Genomic DNA, 9,743 nt, shown 5'->3' with positions numbered 1-9,743 from the left:
GGTCTCTCTCTGTCTCTCTCGGTGTCTCTCGGTGTCTCTGTCTCTCTGTCTCTCTGTCTCTCGGTCTCTCTCGGTCTCTCTCGGTCTCTCTTGGTCTCTCTCGGTCTCTCTGTCTCTCTCGGTCTCTCTCTGTCTCTCTGTCTCTCTCTGTCTCTCTCTCGGTCCCTCTCGGTCTCTCTCTGTCTCTCTCTGTCTCTCTCTCTCTCTGTCTCTCTCTGTCTCTCTCTGTCTCTCTCTGCCTCTCTCTGCCTCTCTCTCGGTCTCTCGGTCTCTCGGCTCTCTCTCTCTCTCTCTCCCTCTCTCTCTCTCTCTCTCTCTCTCTCTCTCTCTCTCTCTCTCTCTCTCTCTCTCTCTCTCTCTCTCTCTCTCTTTCTGCATGTCTGTTTCTCTCTCTTTTCCTCTTTCTCTGTCTCTGTTGCTCTATTTCTTTCTTTCTTTGTTTCTGCCTGTCTCTGTTTCTTTCTCTTCTCTCTCTCTTTCCCGTTCTGTTTTTCTTTCTCTCCCATTCTCCTCCTCCCTCCCTCCTCTCTCTTCGCTTACCCTGATTCCCCTATCCCTCTTTCTCTCCCTCGTACTCCATCCCCTATCACTCCTTCTCTCTCTCTCATTCCTCATCCCCCCTCCACATACCTCCTTCCCCCTCCCGCATCCCCTTCCTCTCTCTCCCTCTCACTCCCTCCACATACCCCCTTCCCCCATCCCCTCTACTCTCTCCTCACCTTCCTCCACATACCTCCTTCCTCTCTCTCAGCCCCCTCCACATACCCCATTCCCCCTTCCCTCTCCTCTCCCTCACCCCCCTCCACATACCCCTTACCCCATCTCCCATCCCCCCTCCCCCTTCACTGCAGTTTACATCTTGTCGTCCTGTTTATCGATGCTCCACAGCGGCGCACGGGGCATATCGCGGGCTTGGCAACGATGCATGTTGACCCACCTGTGTAGGATGGGTTTTACCGCCGAGGTGTCATGGCGGCGACATCTTAGGAATGTTTGCTGTGAGACCTTTTTTTTTGGGGGGGGGGGGGTTGGGGGAGTTGGGGTGGGTAGAGGGATAAGCATTTCTTTATTTTGGGGGGGATAGTTTCTATTTTTTTTTTTTTTTTTTTTTGTCTTTGTTTTCAGTCTCTTACGTTTTCTGTGTTTGTCTGCGTTTCTCTATCTCATTTTTTTTCTTTCTCTTTTTCTTTCTCTGTCGGTCTTTCTGTTTGTCTATCTCTCTCTCTTCCTCTTCTTTTTTCCTTTCTCTATACAACAACTAGCTATAATCAAGATATAAACAACTAAAATACAACTCTACAACTCGGGTCAAGATTATTACTAAAATGACCTGATTTCACAGTGTCGAATACGTCAAGAACAATGTCAAAAGATAACACTTTTATCAACAACAAAAAAGATTAAACGGATAGACAGATTCAATCGGATTTGAACACGTTCTCATTTTTGCACGATAACAAAGATTAGAAGAAAAAAAAACATGAACACGTGTTGGTACTTTTTCATATTCATTAACTTATTCCATTCTTCCCCTTTCATTCTTTCTCTCTCTTTTTCCTCCCCTCTCTCTTTCTCTTTATATTTCTCTCTCTATATATACACGTCTCTCTCTCTCTCTCTCTCTCTATATATATATATATATATATATATATACCCATCTCTCTCTCTTTTTCTTTCTCTCCCTTCCTCCCTCCCTCCCTCCCTCCCTCCCTCACTCTCTCTCTCTCTCTCTCTCTCGGCCTCTCACTATCTCTCCCCCCCTCTCTCCATTTCCTTCTCTATACATCTCCCTTATCCCCCCCTCTCTCTCCCTCCCCTCTCTAACCCCATCCCTATCCTAGTCATTTCAAATCTATTTCTCATACACGTCTCCGCGATTCAATCATCTACAATCATTTCATTCTAATTCGTTTTCCTCATCCACTCTCTTTATCGACCATTCTTTCTAAGAAAATACGCGAGACAATAACACAGTGGCGTGAGTTAAGATATATATATATATATATATTTTTTTTTTTTTTTTTGGCTACAGGTTATCTCTCTCTTTCGCTTTTTATTGTGTGTTCTACTTTCGACATTAACAAATGATTTATTTGCACGTGCTAAGGTTTTATTCTACTTTATTCTATTTTTCATTTATTCTTTTTCTTGCTTTTTACATTTTCATGATTTTTTTCTTAATTCCTTGTGTTTTTGAGCGGTGAATATCATGTATTTTGTTTCTCTCTCTTTCGTCCTCCCTTTGTCGCTATTTTCTCTTTATTTTGCGCCCCTTTCCTCTCTATTCCTCGATTTCTATCTGTCTGGCTTGATCTCACCCCCTCTCTATCTATCTATTTCTCTTTCTTTCTCTCTTTCCCTCACTCCCCTCTCTCTCTTTTTCTTTCTCTCTTTCCCTCACTCCCCTCTCTCCCTCTCTGCTATCTCTTCTTTCTCTTTCTTTCCTCTCTCTCTCCTCACTCCCTGATCTTTCTCAACCCTCACTTCCTCTCTCTCTCTTTTTCTCTCTCTCTCCCTCACTCCTCTCTCTTTTTCTCTTTCTTTCTCTCTCTCCCTCACTCCCATCTCTCTCGCTCTCTCTCTCTCTCCCTCAGTCCCCTCTCTCTTCCTCTCTCTCCCTTACTCCCCTCTCTCCCTCACTCCCATCTCTCTTTCTCTTTCTTCCTCTCTCTCCCTCACTCCTGACATCATTCTCTTCTTTCTTCTTCTCTCTCCTCACTCCCCCTCTCTCTTTCTCTCTCTCTCCTCAGTCCTCCCTCTCTCTCCCTCTCTCTCCACTCCCATCATTCTCTTTCTCTTTCTTTCTCTCTCTCCCTCACTGCCATCTCTCTTTCTCTTTCTTCCTCTCTCTCCCTCACTGCTATCTCTCTTTCTCTTTCTTCCTCTCTCTCCCTCACTCCCATCTTTCTCACCCTCACTCCCCTCTCTCTCTTTCTCTCTCTCCCTCACTCCCCTGTCTTTTTCTCTTTCTTTCTCTCTCCCTCAGTCACCTCTCTCTTTCTCTCTCTCCCTCACTCCCCTCTCTTTTTCTCTTTCTTCCTCTCTCTCCCTCAGTCCCCTCTCTCTTCCTCACTCCCATCTCTCTTTCTCTTTCTTCCTCTCTCTCCCTCACTCCCATCATTCTCTTTCTCTTTCTTTCTCTCTCTCCCTCACTCCCCTCTTTCTTTCTCTCTCTCCCTCAGTCCCCTCTCTCTCCCTCACTCCCATCATTCTCTTTCTCTTTCTTCCTCTCTCTCCCTCACTCCCATCATTCTCTTTCTCTTTCTTTCTCTCTCTCCCTCACTCCCATCATTCTCACCCTCACTCCCCTTTCTCTTTCTCTCTCTCCCTCACTCCCTCACTCTCCTCTCTCTTTCTCTGTCTCCCTCAGTCCCCTCTCTCTTTCTCTTTCTTCCTCTCTTTTTCTCTCTCTTACCATCTCTGTGACATAAAAACACAACGCTAATAAATTTTCCCCCGCACTCCTCTCTTAAATCTATTACTCTTGTAATTTACGCTCTCTCTCTCTCTCTCTCTCTCTCTCTCTCTCTTTCTCTCTCTTTCTTTCATACTTTCCCCCAATTAATGTCACTTTTCCCATGCTTTTCTCTCGCTTCTGTAACTTTAACTCTCTCGTTCTCATAATTTTTCCTTCGCCTCATTTTTACGTTCCTAAGCTTCGTGTTCACCCCTTTTCACCCTCATTCTACGCTTGTTAACCTCATCTGTTCCTCTTCCTCACATTCTCATACTTTCACGTCTTTTTTTCTTTCATTTTCTCCATCTTCAGTGTCTTCCCTTTTCACCTTTTCTTATTTGCTTTTCTTCTTATCTTTCTCTTCCTTCTTCTTTCTCCTTTTCTCTGTTTCTCGCTCTATTGCTTGCTTTTAGTTCCTTCCTATTCATTCTCTTATTCTCTTTGCCCTTCCTCCTCCTCCCCTATTCCTAATTCCTTATTCTTCTTTGTATCCTCTTTCTACTTTCCTTTTCCTATCCCTCTTCCTCTTCCTACGACCTTCCCTACTTCCCCCCTATCCCTCCTCCTTCCCCCTTTCTTCCTCCTTTCCCTTTTTCTATTCAGCTCCTCTTATCCTCTTCCTTATCCCTTCGTCCTTCTCTCCTTTCTTTCTCTTCCTTCCCCCTTCTTCTTCTTCTCCTTTCTTTCCTTTTTTTTCCTCATTCCGTCCCCCTATCCCTCTTCCTTCCCCCTTCTTCTCCTCTTTCTTCTTCTTTTTTTCTCATTAATCCCCTCTATCCTCTTCCTGTATCCCATTTTCCCCCTTTTACAGCCCCCCTCTCTCTTCCCCCTCCCTAACCCCAACCCCTCAATCTTTAAGATACTTGTTAAGGTCAGTGGACCTGTCTCAGCTTCCCTCGCTCTCTCCTCCCCACTCCATTTCGCTTACACTCCCCTCATTCCTCCCCCTTCCCCCTTCCTCCTTTTTCCCACTCTCTCACCCTGCCTCTTAGCACGTGCCTCCTTTTCAGTTTCTCCCTCTTCTTTCTTCTCTCTTTTTTTCCTTCTTATTTTCGTGTCTTTCTCCCACACCTCTTCTTTCTTCTCTCTACCCCATCCCTCGCTCTCTCTTCCTCCTCTTTCTTTCTTTTCTCTCTTTCTCCTTCTTCTCCTTCTCTTCTCCTCCTCCTTCTTCTTCCTCCTCCTCCTCCCTTCCTTCTCCTCCTCCTCCTTCTTATTCTTCTCCCTTTCTCCTGCTTCTTTTTCCTCCTCCATCTCCCCTTCTTCTCCTCTCTCCTCCTTCTTCTTCTCCCTCCTCACTCATCCTTCTTCTCCTCCTCCTTCTTCTTCTCTTTCTCCCCTCCTCCTTCTTCTTCTTCTTCTGCTCCCTCCTTCTTCTCCTCCTCCACCTTCCTCTTCTTCTACTCCTTCTACTTCCCTCCCTCCTCCTCCTCCTTCTCTTCAGCTTTTCCCCTCCTCCTCCTCCTCCTTCTTCCCTCCTCCTCCTACTCCCTCTTCTTCTCCCCCTCCTCCTTCTTCTTCTCCTCCTCCCCTTCTTTCTTCTCCCCCTCCTCCTCCTCCTCCTCCTTTTTCCTCCCTCTTCCTCCTCCCTTCTTCCCCTTCTCCTCCTCTCTTCTCCATCTTTTCTCTTTCTCCTCCTCCTCCTTCTTCTTTCTCTCTCCTCCTCCTTCTATTCTTCTTCTTCTTCTTCTCCTTTTCTCATCTTCTCCTCTTCTTCCTTCTTCTTTTCTCCTCCTCCTCTTCCCTTCTCCTCCTTCTTCTTCTTTTCCTCCTCTCCTCATCCTTCTTCTTTTCCTCCTCCTTCTTCTTCTTTTCCTCCTCCTCCTTCTTCGTTTCCTCCTTCTTCTTTTCCTCCTCCTCCTTCTTCTTTTCCTCCTCTCCTCCTCCTTCTCTCTTCTCTGTTATCTCCTCCTCCTTTTCCTTCTTCACCTCCTCCTCCTCCTTCTTCTTTTCCTCCCCTCCTCCTCCTTTCTTCTCCTCCTCCTCCTCCTTCTCTCTTCCTCCTCCTCCTCCTTCTTCTTCTTCTTCCCCCCTCCTCCTGCCTCCTTCTCCTCATTCCCTCCTCCTTCTCTCTTCCTTTTCCTCCTCCTCCTCTTATTCCTTTTCTCTCCTCCTCCTCTATTCCTTTTCTCTCTCCCTCCTCCTTCTTCTCTTCTCCTCCTCCTCCTCCTCCTCCTTCTTCTTCTCCTCCTCTCCTCCTCCTCCTCCTTCTTCTCTTCCTCCTCCTCTTCCTTTTCCTCCTCCTCTCCTTCTCCTCCTTCTTCTTTTCCCTCCTCCTCCTCCTCCTCTTCTTCTTCTCCTCCTTCTTCTTTTCCTCCTCCCTCCTCTTCCTTCCTCCTCCTCCTCCTCCTCCTCCTCCCTCTCTTCTCCCTCCTCCTCCCTCTTCTCCTCCTCCTTCTCCTTCTTCTCCTCCTTCTTTCCTCCTCCTCCTTCTCCTCCTCCTCCTTCTTCTTCTCCTCCTTTTCCTCCTCCTCCTTCTCCTCCTCCTCCTTCTTCTTCTCCTCCTTTTCCTCCTCCTCCTTCTCCTCCTCTTATTCCTTCTCCTCCTCCTCCTCCTCTTATTCCTTCTCCTCCCCCTCCTCCTTCTTCTTCTTCTTCTTTTGCTCCTCCTCCTCCTTCTTCTTTTCCTCCTCCTTCTTCTTCTTCTCCTCCTCCTCCTCCTTCTTCTTTTCCTCCTCCTCCTCCTTCTTCTCCTCCTCTCCTCCTCCTCCTCCTCCTCCTTCTTCTCCCTCTCCGCCTCCTCCTTCTCTTCCTTTTCCTTCTCCTCCTCCTCCTTCTTCTTCTTCTCCTCCTCCTTCTTCTCCTCCTCCTCCTCCTCCTTCTCCTCCTCCTCCTTCTCCTCCTCCTCCTCTTGCCCGGACTCCTTAAGACGTTCCCTTAACTCCTTCCTCATTTAAGACTCTCTCGGGAAGCACGTTTCTTCATTTCAATCTTTAGCAGTTTCTTCTTCCTTTCTTTTATCAGTTTATCGCTTATTCCCCCATACGGCGGGAGTTGGGATGCTATAATGGATCGATTCTCCTTTCCTCTGATTATCTATTTATCTGTCTATCTATCTTTTCTGGCGTTTGTATATGTATTTCTCTCTTAAGAATGTAAAGTATTAGTTAATAAAATGTTCGTTTTGTTTATGTATTTGTCTCTCAATAATAACAATAACAACAGCATTAATAATAACGAGAACAAGAACAATATCAACAAAAACAACAATAAAAACAAATATAATAATGATAACACATATAATAGTAATAATGATAACAAATATAATAATGATAACATATATAATAATAATAATAATGATAACAAATATAATAATGATGATAACATATATAATAATAATAATAATAATGATTACAAATATAATAAGGATGATAATAAATTTTCTATCAATTCCCTGCTCCTATCTTTACTCTTCTAATTTCTTCTCCATATCGTTGTTCTTTTATCAAATCATCATATCATATTTCCAAAAAAAAAAAAAAAAAAAAAAAAAAAAAAAAAAAAAAAAAAAAAAATCATCATATATTTCAAAAAAAAAAGGAAAAAAAAAGAAAAAAAAAAGAAAAATAAATTAACATCACAAATAAAAGTCGCACACATTTAAACGAAACACATTTTTCTCTAAACTAAACTACAGAATAATTTCAGTCCAGTTTATCTTTGTTAATAACACGTGAGTTTGTTCCGAATACAAAAAGGTGAACATTACTTAGCAAAAAAAAAAGATGACTGACTTGAGGTTTGTTTTCGTCCAGTTATAAATTCGCTTTAATTTTCGTTCATAAAATGCTGGGAAAGGCGTGATAAGTAGGGGGAGAGAGACGAACGGGAAGGGGGGAAAAAGGAGAATAAAAAGAGACAGGTAGATAGATAGGTGGATAAGTGGATCGGTGGGTGGGTGGAGGGTTGGATGGATGGATGGATGGATGGGTGGATGAACCCAGAGAGAAGGAAGGAGTGGGAGACTGAGAGGGAGGGAGGGAGGGAGGGAGAGAGAGAGAGAGAGAGAGAGAGAGAGAGAGAGAGAGAGAGAGAGAGAGAGAGAGAGAGAGAGAGAGAGAGAGAGAGAGAGAGAGAGAGAGAGAGAGAGAGAGGGGGGGGGGGGGGGAGAGGGAGATAGAGAGATAGAGAGATAGAGAGATAGAGAGATAGAGAGATAGATAGATAGATAGATAGATAGAGAGAGAGAGAGAGAGAGAGAAAATAAAATGAAGATAATAACAACAATAATAACAATCATGATGTTTACCGACAATACCAAATAACAATAACAAAGGTAACAATAACAATACCTTCTCTTCTACATCTGCTATTTATCTACACTCTATCACAAATGTTACATAAATGAAACGATCTTAAAAGTGAACAAATGTTGTCCCCAGAAACGACAACGTAAAGCATCGTATAAAACACAAAATACAGTAATAATGATAATGATGATGACGATAATAATGATAGTAATATTGATAATGATAATAATGATAATGATAACAATAACAATAATGATAGTTATACTACTGCTAATAATAATAATAATAATAATAATAATAATAATGATAACAACAATAATAACAATACTGATTATGATAATATTAACAAGAGTAATGCGCCAATTTGATTCTGATTCTGATAAGATAATGTTAAAAATGATAATCAGTAATTAAAAATAATGATGATAATGATGATAATGATGGTGATGATAGTGGTGATGGTAGTGGTGGTGATGGTGGTGGAGATGGTGGTGGAGATGGTGGTAGTGGTGGTGGTGATGATGGTGATGGTGATGATGATGGTGATGATGATAGTGGTGATGATGGTGGTGGTAGTGTTGTGATGATAATAATGACAATAACGACAACACTAAAAACCAAACAACCACAAACCGACCATAACACCTTAACCTTTTACCACCACCACCAATAACAATGAATAAAACCACTAAATTTCTCTCAAACTTGTCGTCTCTTTGCAATGCACGACTTCTGTTAACACCTCTTTATGACACGACTCCCCTGACTCTGTCCATGCATCATAATAACTTATATTTGTGGTTATATTTTGCACGAGACTGGTGGCTCCTGCTATCTAAAACGTATCCAGACTTTCACTATTATTTTGACAGAGGAATCTAATAAAACTCTCTGATGTATATGTGTGTGTGTGATTGTGTGATTGTGTGATTGTGTGTGTGTGTGTGTGTGTGTGTGTGTGTGTGTGTGTGTGTGTGTGTGTGTGTGTGTGTGTGTGTGTGTGTGTGTGTGTGTGTGTGTGTGTTTTCACTTTTCTAAACTGAACAAATTGGTTCCAGTAGTTTTAGTTCTTATATCAAAAGTCTTATCACTTTCCTTATACAATCGTTCTCTAACCTATCCATCTTTGTCCCCCTTTTCTCGTCTCTTTTCACTCTTCCTTTTACGCCTCCCACCTCATTCTCTCTCTCTCAGTTTTCTCTTTTATATTCCTTTGTAAATAACATACATAACGCACATACGATTTACTCTCAGATACGCGCACACACACACACACACACACACAGACACAGACATACACACACACACAAAACACACGCACACACACACACACACACACACACAACTCTCCACATCCCCACTCTCCCCCCACCCCCTACCCTTTGAAACCCCATTTAGCCCCATTTCTGAACTACCCCCCCCCTGTCCCCCCCAGCTGACCAGAGTGACTCGACATCCACCTGCAGAAAGGCTAGTTAAGTGCACTCACCTGTTTGGGACAGATTAGCCTCGATACCGTTGATGGCTCTGGCCTCTCCCTTCCCTCCCTTCCCTCCCTCCCTCCCTCCTTCCCTCCCTTTTAGCCGTCACCTCTTTGCCCCTCTCTAGCCATCTACACCCCCTCCCCCTCCCCCCTTTTCCCCGTCCCTCCCTCGTTCCCTCAGTCCTCTGTCTACCCCCTGTTCCACCATCCTCTCTCCCTTCTCGATCCCTGTCTTAGCCCTCCCTCCCTCCCTCTTCTCTCTCTCGACCCTCCCATCCTACCCTCCACTCCATCCATCCCTCCTTCCCCTCTTCCCCTTCAACCCTCCCACCCTTCCCTTCACTCCATCACCCCCTCCCACCTCCTCTCCACTCCCCCCCTCCCACCTTCCCTCCACTCCCTCACCCTCCACCTCCCTCTCCACTCCCTCACCCCTCCAACCTTCCCTCCCTCCCCTCCCTCTTCCCCTTCACCCCTCCCACCTTCCCTCCACTCCCTCACCCCTCCCACCTTCCCTCCACTCCCTCCCGCCTTCCCTCCACTCCATAACCCC

This window comes from Penaeus vannamei, chromosome 19 (genome assembly GCF_042767895.1).
Source record: "Penaeus vannamei isolate JL-2024 chromosome 19, ASM4276789v1, whole genome shotgun sequence".
NCBI lineage: Eukaryota > Metazoa > Arthropoda > Malacostraca > Decapoda > Penaeidae > Penaeus > Penaeus vannamei.
Note: the sequence above shows the minus strand (reverse complement) of the source record.